General features: G+C 47.4%; 1 protein-coding gene across 4 annotated transcripts in view; it reads right to left on the bottom strand.

The window, feature by feature from the left end:
- The window catches only part of SERGEF (secretion regulating guanine nucleotide exchange factor), a 245,340-nt gene that overhangs the window by 186,953 nt on the left and 37,403 nt on the right, over positions 1-20,984 (bottom strand). The gene's annotated exons all lie outside the window — the stretch shown is intronic.

The raw sequence follows: 20,984 nt of genomic DNA, 5'->3' as shown, positions 1-20,984 counted from the left end.
CTTTATACATGTTTATTTTAACAAAGAAAAACTTTGCTTAAGAGACAAAACACCAAGTATGCATATTAAATTCTAGACAAATCTACTACATACTCTATGTTTGGTATCAAAGCTTCATCTGGCCCCACATTCAACATATGGTTTATAGTGTCAGCTAAAAAGCACCCATAGACTCATGGGTAAATGTCAGAATATCACAGAGTTACAGGGCTCTGCAAGAATGCTGTCCTCAGGGTCAGCCTGCTTACAGACACTGAGGTATAGTCAAAGCAGTTCACAGCAATCTGACTTCTGAGCTTCCTCAAAAGGGAACAAAGTCAGCGCAGCCCACAGGGCACCTGGTATATTACAACTGGGAGCGGGTCCACTGCGAGGCGCTGTTTCATCATTCAGTGGATGCTGTTTCTTTGCTGTGGATGCCCTTCTTACCTGGTAAACTGGCGCAACCCTTAGAGTCCAGCACATGGACCACAAGTTCTGTGAAAGCTTTCTGGACTCCCCAACACTCTGCAGAAAGGGTAAAAGCCACCTTCCTGCACGCCATTTGGGTGTGTAGGATTCTGCATGTGTGTGTTTGTGTTTCTGTGTAGGTAGAGATGCTCATTCTGTATTCTGCCTGTAAGGTTATCTTCTTTCATCCCTAACCCACCACAGCTGTCATTTTGTAATGTCATCCCAACGTGGAGAAGACTTGAGTTCTCCAACTGGCACTTTTGTCTTTTTTATTACCTCAGTGAACTCCATCTGACCAGTTGATTCAGAATCAGGCAAGATCCCCACCCTTTGAGATATCCAGCGAAAGGCCAAATGGCAAGTCCAAGTGAGTTTTAAATTTTAATTAATCACCCTTTATTTTTTACACTTGAGAGTGATTGTAATCAAGGCTGTCATGAATAAACTTGGTTCTACCTTAAAAAAAAAAAAAAACAGCAGTGATCACCTACTATGTCTCCATTTTTGTTTTGTTTTGTTTTGTTTTGGACAGGCAGAGTTAGACAGTGAGAGAGAGAGACAGAGAGAAAGGTCTTCCTTTCCGTTGGTTCACCCCCCAAATGGCCGCTATGGCTGGCGCGCTGCACCGGTCCAAAGCCAGGAGCCAGATGCTTCCTCCTGGTTTCCCATGTGGGTGCAGGGCCCATGCACTTGAGCCATCCTCCACTGCCTTCCCGGGCCACAGCAGAGAGCTGGACTGGAAGAGGAGCAACCGGGACAGAATCCAGCGCCCCAACCAGTACTAGAACCTGGGGTGCCAGCACCGCAGGCGGAGGATTAGCCAAGTGAGCCGTGGTGCTGGCCTATATCTCCATTTAACAGGTGAGAAAATTAAGACTGGGAGAAGTGACCTGCCCAAGGTCACACGACTAAGGTATTTTTTTTTCTACTACCCCATGCTACCATTGCACAGGTTACGACACTGGTCCACGTCACTGCATGATCACAACACTCTTCCTTCACTTCCACGGGACTAGATTTTTAAAAGCCCATGTGCCCAGGACCTACAAAGCATCCAACACTGGCAAACTGTCCCTCTGTCTGAGCTGCCTAGGACTGATAGCCAAACTGCCTTAGCAGGAGACTCCCAGGAAACAAGAAGATGAGACTGATTTTTTCTAAAATGACCCTAGCATTTCCTCTGCTGGGAAGAAGTAGGAAGTTAATATCTGTAAGACTTCAGAAAGGCTGTGTTATCACAAATCCTACAAAGAATCCTGTCTTTCACGTCAAGGAGAACAGCTTAGAACTTTGTTATTGATTACTGATGTCTAAGACAAGCAAGACTGCCAGTGGATGGTGCCACTATTATTATATCTCCAAAAGCAATTCGACCATTCCCCTTACGTAGCACTCTTCACCTTCAAAGCACTTTACAAAGATTAACTAATTAATCCTCATACTCCCCAGGGAGGCCACAGACGTTCGAGGAGAGACAAGTCCAGAAACCAGGCCAACCGGATATTCAGTCTCAGGCTCAAGCCTACGTCTGATACACTCTCTGAACCTGGCTGGCTGCTTCTCCTCAAAACACACCCTGCAGAAGCTTCACAAAGGACAAAGAGACCCTCTCACTTCCTCTTTGAAACCAACATTTATTGACAACCTCTCAGGTACCCAGCACGCTCATAAACTCTATCTCAATTAATCTTAATAATAACTCGATGACATATACATGATTACGCTTATTTTACAGATGAGGTTAAATGACTTGAGAGGTTAAATGACTTTATTAAATTCAAACAACCAGCAACTGGTGGAATCAAGATTTAAACCTGGTTTCTGACTCCAAGTCCAAATATCTCTCTAGTGATTGTACAGCTGCTATTGCAAACCGATGAAACTTAGCTGGGGAGACAGCCACTTGTACAATGTTTGAGTTTGGGAAAAGCCCAGATTAAGTGGATATGCTCTGTGTACCATTCAGCTTTCCTTGCTAGAACAACCTCCTTCCCAGGAGGCTATGCAGAACTCAGGACTATACATGCTGAAATAAAGGCATTAAGTACATGGATTACAGAAAAAGACCAAAAAATGGATTAGAATTTTATGTCACCTGAAGAAAAAGAAAATAACAAATCCACATTCAAAAAAAGTTCATTAATGCACTGCAGATAAATGCCTCAAGCTGAAGCATGCTGTCATATCTGAGGGCATTCAGATCCCAAATTTAAGAAATCAATCTTTTCCTTAGAGTAAAGAATTATATATGACTGTGATTAAAAAAAAAAAAAAGATTAATGTCATCCAAAAAGTCTATACGGGTATGTGTCTCGAGATAAATGATAAATGAGAGAAATGACAAAATAGTTCAAAATAAAGTCAGCACGTGAAATATAATTTAAAGCACATCCATGAAAGAATTAACACAGAGTAACTGCAGATCCAAGGAGTACACATTGCAAAAGGTCTCGATGCAACACAGAAAACAAGAGGGGCCAAATGAGCACTGCTAACAAAGAACATCTAAGGAGCTTGGAGGAAGAACATCAGGCTAAAACTGCCCTGGCAGTCTTGATGGAACAAGTAGCAGTTAAGGTGAACTTCTGGATACGAAAATGAGAAAATGAGGGGCTGGCGCTGTGGCACAGCAAGTTGACGCCCTGGCCTGGAAGGCCGACATCCCATATGGGCGCCGGTTCTAGTCCCAGCTGCTCCTCTTCCAATCCAGCTCTCTGCTGTGGCCTGGGAAGGCACTGGAGGATGGCCCAAGTCCTTGGGCCCCATGCACTCACATGGGAGACCTGGAGGAAGCTCCTGGCTCCTGGCTTCAGATGGGCACAGCTCCAGCCATTGCAGCCAATTGGGGAGTGAACCAGCAGATGGAAGACCTCTCTCTCTCTGCCTCTCTTCTCTCTGTGTAACTCTCTGACTTTTGAATAAATAAATAAAATCTTTTTTAAAAAAACAAGAAAATGAGGGAGGATCCTGCAGGAGCAGGGAGGGGGATGAGCAATGACATGGAAATCAGAAGGCGCAAAGGCAGGAAGGAGAGTGAACGAGAGTCACAAGGGCAGAGACCAAGAGAGGAATCAGGTCCGCCAGGTTAGGCTCGCTATGGTTGGAGCGCTTCTTCCAGGGCAGGAGGCTTCAACTTGCTCTCCACTAGCAGGAAAACATTGTTTAGCATTATACCAATTTTGTGCTTTCATCTGTTTATTAAAATATGTGCTTGTATTATACACAATTATAAATGTGTGTGCCCTTATTGAAAATATACAGCATAGCCGGCGCCGCGGCTCACTAGGCTAATCCTCCGCCTTGCGGCGCCGGCACACCGGGTTCTAGTCCCGGTCGGGGCACCGATCCTGTCCCAGTTGCCCCTCTTCCAGGCCAGCTCTCTGCTGTGGCCAGGGAGTACAGTGGAGGGTGGCCCAAGTCCTTGGGCCCTGCACCCCATGGGAGACCAGAATAAGCACCTGGCTCCTGCCATCGGATCAGCGCGGTGCGCCGGCCGCAGCGCGCCTACCGCAGCGGCCATTGGAGGGTGAACCAACGGCAAAGGAAGACCTTTCTCTCTCTGTCTCTCTCTCACTGTCCACTCTGCCTGTCAAAAAAAAAAAAAAAAAAAGAAAGAAAATATACAGCATAAAACATAAAGAAAAAAATAGAGAAAATGTAAAAGAATGGGATAAAAAAAAAACACACATTTAAAAGCAGTTACCGTACTTTCTTCTCACACCCTGATAATTCATCTGGCACGTCCACCATGAGGACTACTGCTAACTGAACCAAGGGGCTGCAGGCTTTTGAGCAAGGGTGGGGCCTGATGGAAGAACTTTGCTGGGAGGGGGTTAACACCTAACATCTCTGGCAAAGGACTGGAAGCAGGCAGAAGTAAAAATATTCATAGCCAACACTTCTGCGGTACCTGCTATGTGTCAGGCACTCTTCTAGGCATTCTCATGGAGCATCCTGTTCATCCCTCTAGCAACCTTCTGGGAGAGGCACTGCCACCATCCCCAAACTACCGACAGGGAATAGGGTATTCCTCCAAAGTCACAGAGGCAGTAAGTCAACAGGGAAGAAGAGAAGGAAACCACTATGACAGCACAAGCCTAAGATGCATTCAGGGCCTAAGCCAGGGTTGAGGGCATAGGGAAAAAATATACTGCATAGTTTCAGACACTAAAGTTCAGAGCAGGAAATGTAGGAGAGGTCTAGCCCTTCACTGTGTGGATGGAGAAGCTGGATCCCTGGAAGAGAAGAGACTTGTGTAAGACCGTGTGTCTTAAAAGACAAACCAGGGTTAAGGAGGCGGTCTTGGAAGTCTCAGGCTACATCTTCCTCTCTTCTCCAACTCACCTTTCTTCAGCTCTCTTCTCCATTGCTCCCTTCTGTACTCTTCTTTCTTCCTACCTTTAATTAATTTGTATTACATGCCAGCTTCTATGCTTGAATAATTAAAAAAAAAATCCAAAATTCTATGTCAGAGCCTTCGATGCTCTTCCTCCTCTTTGATTATCATTAGATATACTGACCCTAAGACACTGGTAGGTGGGAGTTGGCAGAGAAGATCTGACAAATTGGTAGACTGTGGGTGGAACCATGGAAATCCTTGAAAAGGCTGATTGTTCATTTTGGGAGAATTGGAGTATAGTGGCTAGCATTTACCACGTGTGCCATATACTTCATGCAAAAAGTATCCTTGCAACAACAACCCTGCAGAGGAGATGCTATTATCCCCATACCACAGATCAGATTTAGAGATGTTGAATAACCAACAGATGGTTAGGTTTAGTAAGCAAGGGTAGGTAGGTAGGCTGGCATGCAGAGAGATGGTTAGATTCATTTGTTCAATTGGGCAACAAATACTTGTGGAATAACCTACTTTGTGCTGGGCATCATTCTAGGATACAGGGGTGAACAAAGACAAACCCCGCTGTCTCTGAAGGAGGAGATGGAGTTAACTGAGCGGTCCTCCAAGATGTGTACATTCTGTGAGTTAAGCGTTCCCAAAGTGAGGAGTGTGGTTCTAGGAGACCGCCACACAGGAGACTCTGATCTGGGCTCAGGAGTCATCAGCTCTGAAGTGAGTGGGAGTTAACTAGGTAAACAGGGTCAGGGTAGTAGAGAAGCTGAGGATAGGGGGAGCCAATAGAGAGGCCTGGCACATGCTGCAGGGAAAACCGCCCACTTGACTGGATAGTCTGTGAGTTTTAGAAAAATTTCTGAAGTTTCCACAGTCATATTGTGAGCAATAACACATTATAAAGGTTGAGAATTCAAATTAATACAGGAATAAAATCTCTAAACGTGGGCTACCCAGCTAAAAGGAGGAGAGAAAGCCTGCAAAAAGAGTGAGCACAAGGGTGAGGGACTGAGAATTTGTTTATTAAGTGATTCTATGGAAACCTCGGAGGCACTGTCATTAAGTGATATCATTTAATTAACTCGGAATGATTGCTGTGAAGCCCATTTTACAGACAGAGAAATAGATCACAGAGGCCAAATGACTTGCCCAAGACCACAAAACCATTAAGTGGCAAAGGTGCAATGAAAATAAGAGCTAATGTTCTGAGGACACTCATTTCGCTCTGAACTCTCCCCCATGGCTTAGCCCATTGACAGAAACACAAGGAGTAGGCATGATGATCCTCAAATGACAGATGAGAGAACTGATGCGCACAGAGGGGCTGAACTTCAGGCTTAGAACTGGCTGCTACCAGAGGCACCCAACAGCCTGGCACCAGAGTCAGTGCCTCTGTCATCATTCTGCAGAGGACACACAGGCCCATCCGACCCCGGCTTCACTTTCCACTTGGTCACACGCTCTCTTCAGAAGTGCACATGCCCAGGGACTTCCAGGGGTTGTTCAGTCAAGGGACACACGTGGCCTAGAGGCACAAAGAAAGCCTGGCTGGTGAGCAACTGAGTGAGCTTCAGCCTGGGTCTGCACAGCAGGATCAAAGTCCCAAAACACACAGGCATTCCACACGGCTGCTCCATTTTCACCACTGCCCTTATTAACTACCAAGTCAGGGGCACCCGTGATAGAAGCCAAGACAGACTGTACCCTCAGGAGCCCTAAATTAGCTACAGGACTATCTGCAACATGCAGGGTTGGGGCTTCCTAGACAAAAGCTAGGAGGGAGGACTCAGACTGGTTTCAGGAAGCCCCAGTTCCAGCTGGCTTTGTGGCTCCCTCACCTTTCAAGCAGTCCTTCCCTCAAAGCACCCATGATCTCTTAATGCTGCCCCTTTGTCAAGAACATACCCACTCCCTCCCCCCGAGGCCTCAGGGTATCGCTGTGACCCAGCCTCCTTCCCCCACCTACAGAACTCCTTCTACCTTTCAGGGCCTAACTCAAATGCCACTGTCTCCCAGCATTCCCTAACCAGAATAAGCCACCTCTTCTTTTAGCAGCCGCTGGCCCAGTGCTTGTATCAGTTTCAACAACTATTCCATTCTATGCGTCCACAAAGGGTTATTTGACTGCGTATCTTCCATAGCCCACTACACTATGCAGAACAGTGGTCTATTCTTATTCTCACTGTATTCCCACAGCACCTAGCATAGGGCCTGACCCAGAGCCATGTTCAGGGTTTTGTGAGAGTAACAGTCACCGATCTTACCACTGACTTTTCTATGAAAGACATCTGAGACCACCCTGTCCAACTCCCCAGAGAACAAAGCTGAAAAAAAAAATAAACAACTTCTCTAAGCCATACAGCCCACGTGGAAAGAGCCAGGTGTGCGCAATATTCAACAGTTACTGAGCACTCACCACACACCACATGCTGTCCTAGGTGCCAGAGGCCTCAACATGCACAAAAAACTCCCCTCCTCGTGGAGGTTATATTCTAATGAGAAGAAAGGCAATTAACAAATAAACACACACAACGCATCCCATGGCAAATGACTATAAGTAATACAGAGGAACTTAAAGTAAGGAATGGGGACAGCAGAGCTAGGCGGGGAGGGGAAGGCCAAGGACCAGCATCCGGCTCCCGATCTCTACCTGGGCTGCTCCTCTGCGGCACAACACCTTTCCTAAGTAGGACTCACGGACTTCAAAGTCTCCGCCAACTCATGTAAAGGCAATTAAACGTCTTCTAACCACCTCTCAGCACAATGATGGAAAGGCAGGCAATAAACATGAAAGCACTCTGTAAACTCTAAAGGCAAGTGTTAGTGCGGCTACCACTCTCCAAGGCCGGCTGTGAAAGAACCGTGCCGACAGGCTGGACTGCGAGGCTCTGCTCTGGGCCGCCTGCTCCTCCAGGGGTCCAGCACCACATGCAGCTGGCTGCTGGTCGCACCTAGAAGCCTTCGGCACCCTGAGGATAGTTCCTGATTGAGGCCAGTGCCTCTGCAGATGTTTCCCAACTCATTTCACATTCAAACTCCAAAGCTTCTTTGAACACTTTTAGAGTCTTATTAATAACACTTTAAAATGTAGATTGCTGCCTAATCTTAGCTGCGTAATTAAAAAAAAAAAAAATAATCCTGCTTCTCTCCCTCCCAGCAAGAAAGGAAACTATACCCACAGGGCTTCTGAGCTAAGAATCACATCCAGCAAGAAGCGAATCAAATCCCTTGCTTTTAAAGAAAATGAAGATGAGGCTGAAGGAAAGGGATAGATTTGCCCAAGGACACAATTTGTTTTAGCGGAGCCAGGACTCGGATCCTAGCTTCCTGCTTCCCAGCAGACTCACTGCTAGTGGGGGAACGAAAGGAGAAAGACAGACTGTCGGGCCTTACAGGGCAGGGATCACGTCTATGTGACGCTCCTCGCGCAGGAAACAGGCCGCTGGTCATCTGGAGTAAAAGCTGTAGGTTTCAGATGCTCAAGATTATGGGAACAAAGTTATCTGCATCCAGTTCAACCTCACAAACTATCAGAATGAGACAAGATCTCAGAGCATCGGTTACCCGATCATTCTAGAAAGCAAAATAATTTATTTACCCAAAGTCAAGTCATGAGTTTGAAGCAAAGCTAAGAAAACCCAGGCCACTCTGCACACCCTGTCTACAGCTTCTTCAAAAACTACCAGCCAACTTCTTCAAGCGTCCAATGCTACCTGCTTCACCAAAGACTTCTTGGGCTCCGTGGCAGGAAAGAGCAGGCAGGTGAGGTCCGCTTGGTCCCTCACTGCCTACATCCAAGGATGGCTTCTTGGAAGGCCCAGAGGTTGAGTAATGGAAAGACACATTTCCCTACTGCCATTTCGCCCCAATCCAGAACTGCCTTCCCTAGCCCTGGACATCATTTTCCGTTTTCACAAAAGATCCTCAGCAGTTTCCACCTCTGCAAAGGTACCAGAAAGAGAGAGGAAAAGAAAAAAAGCTAAGGATTGCACCCAGCTATTGGTGTATCTTCCGCTGAGGACAATGATTCATGCGGCCTGAACTGAAGGCTGGAGATGGGAATGTGACTTGGGAGACTGGGCACAGCCAAGGGAAAACTGCGGTTCCCAAGCACGCCTGGGCCTGCAGAGAGGAGCTTTAGTTCCTCTGGAAAAAATCCTAGCTCCTGGCCTGGGAACACAGCTCCCCCTGCAGACCTCCCGAGGCCATAGGAGCAGGACCAGACACTGGAGCCAGTGAATCCTGCAAAGCCCATCCGTCATATACAAAAATGATTTTGCTAGGAAGCCAGGGTCCCCCCTGTGGAACCTCAGAGAGAGATTCCACCATCCTCCAGATATACTCTTTGTACCCTTGGGTTCTAGAAAGAAGATGGCTTTCAGTAAATAGGAGGCCCTGATTAAGACTTTCAAATAGGGGAGAGAACCTGGCTCCCAATCTCTGTGTGGGCAAATAATTCACTGAGAGGGAGGGGTGGCAGCCTTCCCAGGGGTGCCAGTTTGTGGTCAACCAGTGAGAATGCCCTCGGACATGACTTCGGATAGTGCCTCTCAAATTTTCTATAAACCTACCTGAGGGAAATTATTCCAGGTTCTTCAAGAGAGGGGGGCATAAAAGACCTCCTAGGCAGTGAACAGGCAATAAACTAAAGGGTTCTACTAGAGATGCACCCACTGGTAGGGGAGGACTCTCGCACTCCTAGAGCGGAGGACACTGCAAGGTGGGAACAGAGCAGCAGGAGAGGTAGGGAAGATTCAGCAGAGGTCATGCTCGCTCCACTGCTGGTGGTTTGGAGACCTGCCACTTGCATCCAGCAGTGGCTGTAAAGAGCATTACCAAAGGAGGCTACTGAGGTCAACCCATTATTTTCAAAGGACCCGCCAGGAAAGGGCAGATAATTGGGAGGGCTGGAGTCTCAGTAATGTCAGAGGAGGTGCTTCAGAGTGTCTTGAGATCAAAATCCACTGTCGAGGCTGCTGGGTGGTATGACAAGCGCTGCAATTTTATTCACGTGGCTCAGAGTGAAGCCCATGGCCTCATGGTATAGAACAGGAAGGGTCACCAGGGCAGACCCATGGTGAGACATCATGTCCTCCCCGCTACATCTGCTATTCTTCCTACTGCTCTGCTCCCTGCTCCCACCTGTCCACTAGACCCCAGAATAAACAAGCTTTCCTAGGAATCCTCATGCCGAGAACCACCAAGTCAGCACATGACTTTTGTGAAATCCTGACATGATTAAGACCATGTCCCACAGCATTCACATTTAGTCCCACCAGCAACAATGAGCCCAAAGTGCCTTCCTTGGAGAGGCTGACTTTTCCGTGGCCAGGGACCGGGAGAGGCATCTGCTACTCAGGGTTTTTCATTTCATAGGCTCAGCTCCAACCAAATCAGCAAAGCACTGTTACTATGGACCATCTGCCAGGACCCGGAAACAGCCCTGTTACATAAAGGGACTGGTATAATGAAATTTATTAAGCTGGATTCTTCCTCCACAAAGGAGAGAAAGCACTGTAAGTCTCTCTTAAAAGAGGCAGCGTGGGGCAGTGAAGAGGCCCAGGACGAGGGCCCACTGGGTTCTAATCTTGGCTGTGCCACCACGGGAACAAATTTTGTGTTCCCCCAGGGCTTCTGCTTACTCAAAATTCAAGTAAGAATGATATGACCCCTTCCAGCATTAAAATTCCATGACTTACTATGATTTTCACCAAAATAGCAAAAAAGTAAACTGACACTGATGCTAATTTTGCACTATAGGGTTAATTTTCCAAAAAAAGAACAGTATCTTCAAATCTGTGGGCTTAATTGACAGCTGTAGTGAGCAGAGGCAATAGCTCTGGGGCTGGCAGGAGGAGGCAGTGCACAGGCAATAAACTAAAGGTGAGAACCTTCCATCAGCCCAGGCAGGGAAGGCCCAAGCGAAATCCGAAGCACGAATCTGGCTGGCAAGAGAACTACTGCAGACCCCTGCCTGTGCACACAGCACTTTCCAGTGTACAAGGAACTTTCCCATCCATGACCTCACCTGATCCTCACAACACCCTCCAGGTGGACCAGGAGATGCTGACCCACATTTCAAGCTGAGCACGGTATGGCTAAGTACCTAGACAGAGTTAGCCCGTGTTTCTCTCGTCAGTTCCTTCATATGTTAGGTGTCAGTGAACCTTACTTAGTAAAGTTTTTGTATGGATCAACCAGATGATGCTTGTAAAGCCCTGGCAAAATGCCTGGCCCGAATATGTCCTTGATACAGTGAGTGGTCCCTACCTCACACACCTCAGGGAGGTAAGGGGAGAAGCCCCAAAGCTGTTCATTCTGAAGACCTTAACAAATAGCTCAGGAGACCCACAGAATACCTGGGCTTGGTTTCTGGCTCCAGCTCCTGACTGCAGCTTCCTGCTAGTGCAGACCCTGGGAGGAAGCAGTGAAGATTTAAATAACTGGGCCCCTGTCACCCATGTGGGGAAACCTGGATTGAGTTTCTGGCTCCCAGCTTCAGCCCTGCCCCAGCCCCAATCATTGCACACATTTGGGAAATGAACTGGTGGAAGGGAATTCACTCCGTCCAGCTGTCTCCTTGCCTCTGAAATAAATAATTTTTTAAATGCTTCAAGATGAAAGGCAACATGATGGCTTATTAAGGCCAATGAGCTGAGTGACTGCAGTCCCTATCCCTCTCTGGGACTCAGTCACCTAGCCGCTGGAGGAAGGGGCTCCCCTGAGAGTCCAGCGCATCTCAGTCTCTACTAGGGAGATGCGAAATGAATGGAAGAGCTGCGAGAGCCACTCTGAGGCAGGGTCCTTCCTTTCATGACTCATATTTATCAGCCATCCCTACCCCACCTACAACACACACACACACACACACCTTCAGCTGCTCCTTGTACCGCTCAGAGACTAAAGCCTAACCAAGGACCCACTCCTATCATCACCAAACGTTTCCAGTCTCTTCTCACTTTACCTGGCCCAAGCTCAAACAAACTACATCAGGGTGCACTTTGCACTTCTACAGGCTTGTTCACAGTATTCCTTCTGCCTGCAATGTCCTTCCCTCACCTCTGTGTATACAACAAATATCTGCTGAACAAAAAAGTGAAGGAATTAGGAAGCAATTGTGAATGAGTGAACGATACCCTGCACCCCTCTGAGGCAGACAAGTCAGGGAGGCATTGTGATCCTCGTTGTTCTCCTCCTGAGAAAATGCAGGCCCAGACTAGTTGACTGACTTGCCCAAGATAACACAGTCAGCAAAGAGCCAAATTAGAACCTGAACCTAGCTCTTCAGGGTCTTTTTACCAGATCAGTTCTTAAGGTAAAAAGCCACTCTCAGATTGGGAAAGAGCTGCTTTTTCCAAGATTCCTCAAAACAGGCCACTTTCATCTTGGCACACATTGAGAGCACTTTGAGGCACTGGTTGTCCTTATGATTATTAAAAGCTCCCAAGTGACAGGCAAGGTCCCCTGAGGAAGGGCAAACACAGTGTCATCTGTCAAGAACCTACAGATGATGGCAAAGCTATTGGCCGGTCATTTAACACGCACTTGTAGAGAGCTCCTGGAACAAATCAATCCCCACCAGGAAAGAAGAGGATTCCTTGAATGGAAACTGAGCCCTCTGCCAGGGACCTCTGAGCCCTTCCCAGAATCATCTCGTGAGCTCGCAGCACGGCTGGTATCCCCTCCCCTACAGTAGACAGGTAAGGAAGCCACGGAGCCAAGGCAAGGCCTTGCAGTTGGGCAGGAGCACTGCTGGGGGAGCAAGCATCACTGTCAGGCTCAGAGGTGGGGAGAGGGTAGAGCCGTACGCTGTCTCCTGAGCACAGCCCCTTGGAAACGGACAGCACCCACAGTCTCTAGTTGCAGCCATCCCAGACCTGCCACTCGCTCAGCCTCTCCTCTATGCCAGGAGAGGTCCAGGGCTGAGTCCCTAACCTGGTGGGGCTCACATCCACTGAGGAGACAGTGACAATAAATAAGTAAACAAGTAAGGATACTCTGGTTTCGGGCAGTGAAATCTGCTATAACGTAAAGGAACGCAGGGAAAGGAATACAGTGCGAGAGAGGACATTTTGGCAGGGAGCAATAGAAGTGAGGCAGGAGCTATGTGAGAACCCAGGGGACGAGCCTTCAAGGCTGAAGTAACTTCTGGAACATGGGTGCAGAGATCAAATTTGCTCAAGCCTCTCTCAGAGCCTTTACGTCACCAGCCCCCATACCCTCACCTGCTCCACAAATAACTCCCGTTACTGAGTCAAAGGCCTCCTGCTGCCAGCAGCCCACCACCCCAACTCCCCATAACTTTGTTCCTCCCTGCCCCAAAGCCCAGGAATCCATTGCAGATGGACTGTTTGTGTCCTTCCAAACTTCAGACGTTCAAAATCCTAGCATGGGCCGGCGCCGCGGCTCAATAGGCTAATCCTCCGCCTAGCGGCGCCGGCACACCGGGTTCTAGTCCCGGTCGGGGCACCGATCCTGTCCCGGTTGCCCCTCTTCCAGGCCAGCTCTCTGCTGTGGCCAAGGAGTGCAGTGGAGGATGGCCCAAGCCCTTGGGCCCTGCACCCCATGGGAGACCAGGATAAACACCTGGCTCCTGCCATCGGATTAGCGCGGTGCGCCGGCCGCAGCGCGCTACCGCGGCGGCCATTGGAGGGTGAACCAACGGCAAAAGGAAGACCTTTCTCTCTGTCTCTGTCTCTCACTGTCCACTCTGCCTGTCAAAAATAAAAAAAAATAAAAATAAAAATAAAAAAATAAAAAAAAAAATCCTAGCATGGGGATGATTGAGAGGTAGGGTCTTTGGAAGACAATGCGGTCATGAGGAGAAACCCTGGTCGATAAGATTGCGACCTTAGCAGAGACCCTGGAGAGTTCCTGCAGCTTCCCACAAGGCGGGCACACAGCGAGAGAATGGCTGTCTACATGGAAATGGGCCCTCGCCCCATACCAGATCGGCCAGCGCTTTGACTAGGACTTCCCCGCCTACAGAACTGTGAGAAATAAATTTCTATTGTTTAGAAGCCACTCTGTGATACTTCACTACAGCAGCCCAAGCTCACTAAGATGACATTTGGTATGTGCCCAGTGAGGTCACTTTGAGGGAGGCAGCATGACAGAATGAGGTGAGTACAAGCTCCGGCATCAAACAGAGCAGGGTCCAGTGACTGCTTCTCAACCAGCTGCACTGGCTTGCACAGGCCACTCGGCCCCTCTCAGCCCCAGCGCTCTTGTAGAGCGCAAGGCAAGTGAACTCCACCCTGCTGGGTTTTGAGGAAGATGTGGGTAGCAGCACCTGGTAGAGCACCTGGTACTCAGTAAGCGCTCAGCCAGCACTGGTTCCCTCCCCCAACTTGACCTCCTTGACCACAAATTACTGTGGTTGCTATTAGTCTTACTACATTGTGCCTCTGGCAAGGCCTTGGGCCTGCCCATCTGTTGGGTCTGGGGACAGAGGGACGACCTCTAATTCCATCCACAGCGCAACCTGAAAGGAGACCTTGGCTTAGAGGAGAACCCGGCAAGGCAGACGGGAATAAAAAGACAGTGGACACTAGCCTTGCTGGGGAGGAGGGTGGGGCCCTGGGAGAAATCAGGCTCAAGGCAGACAGTCCATTGCTGCCCAATTCCCATCCAACCTTTGGCTCACTGGCCCAAGGCCCCATCTCCTGGCTGTCCTATGAAGCAGCTACTGGGGGCCAAACCAATCTCAGTCCCTCTCACAAGCAAGCACCATCAAGTGTTAACTCACGGTGAGACCTCAGGCAGGCCCCCTTCCTTCTCTGGGCCTGGATGACCTCTAAACGGTCATTCCAGCTCCGACCTTGCTAATTCTGACTCTGGATCTGGCCCTACCCACTTCATCTCCTGCCTGCCCACTGCTGCCCTCTGGTGGTCTTAGGCCCCTTTAAGCCCAATGCACTCGTTAGAAAGGGCGAATCTTGCTCCTCGTTCAGGTGGGCAGATCCACCTTGTATCTCTCTGGAGCATGGATCAGTGGGTAGTCACTGCCTAACACAAAACTAAAAATAACGCCAGAACCTCCTCTGTCTGCCAGAGATGACACTGCTGCGGCTGAGAGCCGAACCTTTCCTCCCAAATAAAGAAAATACCGCACCAAGGTGACAGAGCTGCCTGGCTCCCAGACCAGGGCACAATTCCATTTTACCACAATGTTCAGGGCTGGTGGGTTCCTGCAAACCAAAAATAAAGTCAGCCCAGAGCCGATGACACAAAGGTTTTAGAAGATGGGAAACGAACTGTCAGAATTCCTTGCAAACCTCAACAAATGATAAGACATGGGCTGTGAACAGGTCGAGGACTGCCTGCGGAATTCACCAGAAATAACAAACTAGGGTGTCTCCCTAAACTGGGAAGTCATCATTCACAAGGACACCTGTAGGGTCCCAAGCCACCACCACGGCCCGGGTCCTAGACGAGGCAGACCACCAAACTGTGGAGAGGACACACTGGGGTAGCCCACATGTCTGCATGCCCTTTCCCCTCCAGACATGAGGTCCTCGGGGAAAGGTGGTATCCATCTTTTCCTGTCTACACCTGGCCAGGGGAGCACAGTAAAGGTGTGTACAGGCAGATCCCTTGGATTGCTACACAGTCATGGGACTTGCTCACTCTTTGTGTCCTCAACTGATCACACCCTTGGCTCGGTCTACAGCCTTCTTCTAAACCCTATCTGCAGATACTGAAAAAACATACTACCTGACTTTAAACAGGACGCTTGCCTCTATCATCTCACATCTACAACATAATGGGGTTCTCCTGGATGATCTTCAGACTCTTTTTAAATCTAAAATGTTAGCATTTGAAACCCCCAGACAAATCAAGGCTATGTTTTACCTGTGCAGAGATGAGACACAACAAGGAAAAGAAATGTAATTAAGCAATGCTTCCCTCTAGTGGCTTAACACTATCACTACATGCTCCAGGCTGGGAGCATCATTACTAAACTCCCACTGCATCCCCCCTACCTTAATTCTAAGTGGGAGAAATCAGCCAGCAACCAGTGCCAAGTGCAGAGTAGTTGGAGAAAATGCAAGGAGGCCAGGCTAAAGGAATCAATGAGGTCCCTCAGTCAGTTCCACAACAGTAGAAAAATTCTCCATCTTTAGGATAAAATATAATTTGGCCGGCGCCACGGCTCAACAGGCTAATCCTCCGCCTTGCGGCGCCGGCACACCGGGTTCTAGTCCCCGTTGGGGCGCCGGATTCTGTCCCGGTTGCCCCTCTTCCAGGCCAGCTCTCTGCTGTGGCCAGGGAGTGCAGTGGAGGATGGCCCAAGTCCTTGGGCCCTGCACCCCATGGGAGACCAGGAGAAGCACCTGGCTCCTGCCATCGGATCAGCGCGGTGTGCCGGCCGCAGTGCGCCAACCGCGGCGGCCATTGGAGGGTGAACCAACGGCAAAGGAAGATCTTTCTCTCTGTCTCTCTCTCTCACTGTCCACTCTGCCTGTCAAAAAATTTAAAAAATATATATACATATATAATTTGGAGCTCAAAAGCTCTTTTTTTGTTGTTCAGTTAGTAACTTTATTTAAATTATTTCCTTAAAGAAAAAAATATGTTATAGTATAGTAGCTTTTCTGTTTTCCTTTTAAAAAGTTTCTTAGTATCTATAATTGTACATTTTTCTGAATTAGTGTGACATTTCAATACATGTATACAAACAGGTACCAAATCAGGGTTAGATCAAAGGAAAACATCCCTAGCATAGTTGAGTGACAAAAGTTCACTAAACCTAGTATATACTTCATGCACAAATAGAAGAAAGGAATTCCAGGCCTCCAACAACAAAGTAACATCAAAGAAGGAGAAACGTTGGTTACTCTGGGTTGATCAAAGAATCTTCTCTGACCTCTAATTCCTCTTTTCCGATGAGGAAACCAAGGCTCAGAGATGCTCAGAAGTGACTTGCCCAAGGTCACAGCGCTGACTCATCACTGAGCCAAAAATAGATGCGTGCGTTCCTTCCACCTGCTACACACTCCAGTCTCTTTCTCATGTGGCCTCTCAACTAAGGCCCGTGGAAGTGACTGTGAAGGACATCCACACGGGAATGGACGGTAAAGGAGCTACTCCCCTGCACTGAGGGGTAAGCAACTTTATTCATTAACTTAAAAGTAGCATTCATGAGAGAGATAATCAGAATGCAAATTATATGTTCAGCATGGAAAGAAAAAATGAAATTCATTCATCCCACAAGAGATAATATGCTGGCATATTGCCTTCTGGTATTTCCTATGCAATATCTTTTTCTAAAAAAATTAAGAGTTGTAATATAGTAACTTATTACAATCTACTCTTTTCACTTACTATACCATCAGCATACTCCTGTCATTAGATAGCCTTCTAAAGCATTGTTTAGTGATTATGCTGTAGAACATCCCTACATAAGGCTAACCCATAATTTATTTAACCAATCTCCCATCAATTTCATTCATTTGCATGCACTTGTTTTTGTCATTACAAATGAGGATGCAGTGGATGACATTATACTTAATCTTTGAACACATCCATGATTGTTTCTGTAGGCCAGTGTTATTTTTTAAAGACTAGAATTTCAGAGCTAGAAAGGCCCTTATATATCAAATGTTTACAACTTTCCATTGGCTGGCTGAGAGAAAGGGAGACAGAGAGTTTAAGTGTCTGCCAGAGGACAAGAGAAAGCAACAGAACCAACTCTTAAACTCATCACCTACTAAAATGTGACCTTCCCGAAGCCCAACCACAATTCTGCACCCTTCCCTGACCACTCTCACCCACTCTCATCTCTCCTTCCCTTGAAACTCGAGAGCCCTCAGTGTCTGGGCCACTCCTTTTCCTTCTGCCACGTTCTTTTTATTCTTCTACTAAATATTAAATTTGTTCCTCCAACCACAAGCTTCCTGAAGGTAGTCCTTGATTTTCTATTTCCCTATATTCTGTAGCACAGTGCTGCACATGTTTAGCTTAACGTTCCACAAACACCCAACAAAAGGCACAGATAACTAAGAATTTCCTTCCTCGTTGCTTGGGAGGATGTAATACCACTGGCAAAGTTGAGGAAAGACTCTTCTTTGGGGAGCAAGTTTTTCACTTGGTGGTTAAGATTACAGTTTGAATGCCCATATCCCATATCAGAGTGCCTGGATTTGGGTCCCAGCTCCACTCCTGATTCCAGCTCCCTGCTGAGGCACACAATGGGGAGGCAGCACAGGGGGACCTGGGTTCAATTCCAGGCTCTGGGCTTCAGCCTGGCCCAGCCCCAGCCATTGCAAACATTTGGGGGAATGAACCAGTGGATAAATGTGTTTCTCCCTCTCTCTCTTCTCTCTCTTGTGAACAAGTGAACATCTCTTTCTCTCTCTCTCTCCCTCCCTCCCTCCCTCCCAGATAAATAAATAAGGAAATAAAAGATACTTCTTTGACGAGTAAGAAGTTTAATTCACTTTTATTTTTCTATTTATCTGAAAGGCAGACACCCAAGTGCTCGAGCTATTGCCTGCTGCCTCCCAAGGTGCACACTAGCAGAAAGCTGGATCAGATACAGAGTGGGGGACTGGAACTAAGGCACCCCAATACAGGATGTGGGCATCCCAAGCAGCGTCTTAATGGCTGTACCACAACACCCACACAAGAGTACAAAGTTTGTAGTTAATGTTGCAAGGATAGGAGACCTTTTTTTCTACCAAGGGTTATTTGGATATTTGTAACATCATTCACGAACTATAAAAAAATTATCAAGGCTGGTGTTGTGGCATAGTGGGTAAAGCTGCCGCCTGCAGTGCCTGTATCCCATATGGCTGCCGGTTCGAGACCCAGCTGCTCTACTTCTGATCCAGCTCTCTGCTGTGGCCTTTACTGTGGCCTGGGAAAGCAGTAGAAATGGCCCAAGTCATTGGGCCCCTGCACCCATGCGGGAGACCCGGAAGAAGCTCCTGGCTCACGGCTTCGGGTCAGCTCAGCTCCGGCCATTGTGGCCATTTGGGGAGTGAACCAGCAGACAGAAGACCTCTCTCTTTCTCTCTCTCTCTCTCTCTCTCTGCCTCTGCCTCTCTGTAGCCTGCCTTTCAAATATAGAAATAAATCTTTTAAAAACATTATCAACTTCAAAATTAGCCGGGTATAGTTTTTTTTATTTATTTGTTTGTTTGAAAGAGTTGCAGAAAGACAGGGAGAGACAGAGAAAGATCGTCCATCTATTGGTCAGGGTTTGGCTAGGTACTTCATGCGATCTCCCAGGTGGGTGGCAGGGGCTCAAACACCTGAGCCATCCCCCGCTGCAGGGAGCTCGATCAGAAGTGGAGCAGCCGGGACATGAGCCGGCACCCATATGAGATGCCAGCATCACAGGCGGTGGTTTTACCTGCTATGCCACAGTGCTGGCCCCAGCCTGCTATGGATTTATTGAATTTCAAGTCCTGCTTGTGGCGGTCTTGGCAGGACCAGACCAGTTGATTTTATGGACCTCATACAGTCTGAGAGACGGACATTTCCCATACGCACTGAGCATTCCTAGATACATATGGTTTGGATTAGAATAGCAGGCTTGGGGACAAACAACTGAGTTCAAGTTTAAGCTCTGCCCATCCACATGACGCAGGGCATTGCAGCTAACCACCGCCAGGCTCATCTGTGAAGTACGGATCATTACACTCATCTTCCAAACTCTGACAAAATTTTATAGTGATGAAGGTGCTATGGCTGCTGCAGCATATGAAAATGGACCTGCTTCTGTGAATCCCAGAAGGGCCACCTACATCTGCTCCTGGTATACCAGTTCCCAGTTTTTGTTTCATACAAATACCCACCAGGAAATCAATCTATGGCTGCACTCTTCAGCTAAGAATCAATGTCCTCTTGAGGTGGATCAGGTTCCTGGGTTTGACTAGCTCACTCATCTACATTTTTCTGGATGGAGTGTGACAAAGCAAAAAGAACACTGGACTTAGAGTTATGAGCCACGAGTTCTGGTCTGGCTCCTTCACCTTCCCCTGGTGCCTCCTCTCTTTAGTCCTCAGTTTCCGTATCTCCAAAGTGAAGAACTCAGACCAGATGATCTCTAAGCTCCCATCCATTCCTAGCATCCTAAGGAGTCTAAGACAAAAAGGAATAACTTTAATAAAAAGCAAAAGGTTATTTTCAAAATAGTTTTTTGGGTTCAGTTTGACTTTCAATCATTGGGTTTTCAAAGTCCTAACACCCAAACATCATGAATGTCAAAGCACCCACTTTAAATAGAACCCACAAGATCAGAATCTCCCAAAGCTTGGTTAAGGTTTCATGATATATGGCCCCAAAGACGACAGAGTAATATACACTGTCACCCTATTCTAGAAAGGCTCTTGGCCCCAAAACAGAAAAATCAGCATTAGGTATATTTATAAACTCTGTTTGGGGTGAATCAATGGCTGTGCTTGGGTTTCACTAATGCTTAGACATCAAATGCAGTACAATTTTCTTGGTTTGTGACACTTGAAGAAAAGAAAATGCCTAAGAGCTGCTCTCTTCCTATGTACCATGCAATTCCTCCTAGAGAAACAGTAGAATAAAAAATACCTCAATAAAAAGGAGATTACCAGGAATCAGGAAGGCAGTGGTGGGAAGGAAAAAAAATTACTGAACAGTAGAACTGGATTTCTAGCTTATATGTAGCCTAAAGTCACTTTCTCTCTTCTTGATTTAGTTTTCTCATTTGCAAAGGGAGGAAGTTGCTTATTCCATCTCTGATTCTCTAAATCTTCCACGATTCTAGGACTTTCTTAGGTGACACTGAAGGTAAAGACATCAAAGAGCTCTGCATTGGTCTCTTTTTCTCAATCCATATCCCTGTGAGACCACAAGGCTACTTTGGGATACTGCAGGGTTCAGGGAACGCTTCCAGCATCCGGAAAGCAACCAGATTCTAGACATCCTGATCAAACCCACATTAAGGTTTGTACCTTGTATAAATCACTCCCCTGGAAGTCTAATAAATCACCAGCAACTAGCACTAAGCATTTTTTTAGACATTTCTTTCTATACCCTTCAGAACAGTCCTGAATCAACCTGGAGATGTTCACATCCAGCTCTGCAAAGACCTCTGCTAGAAAGAGAAGAAATGGGAAGATCTGACCTCTGGGGTTTCCACAAGGGCAGAGGAAACTAATCTGAGGGGCTTCCAAGGGTCTGTGGAAACATGGGATTA

This window comes from Lepus europaeus, chromosome 7 (genome assembly GCF_033115175.1).
Source record: "Lepus europaeus isolate LE1 chromosome 7, mLepTim1.pri, whole genome shotgun sequence".
Taxonomy (NCBI): Eukaryota; Metazoa; Chordata; class Mammalia; order Lagomorpha; family Leporidae; genus Lepus; species Lepus europaeus.
Note: the sequence above shows the minus strand (reverse complement) of the source record. Positions and strands in the feature narration are given on the sequence as shown.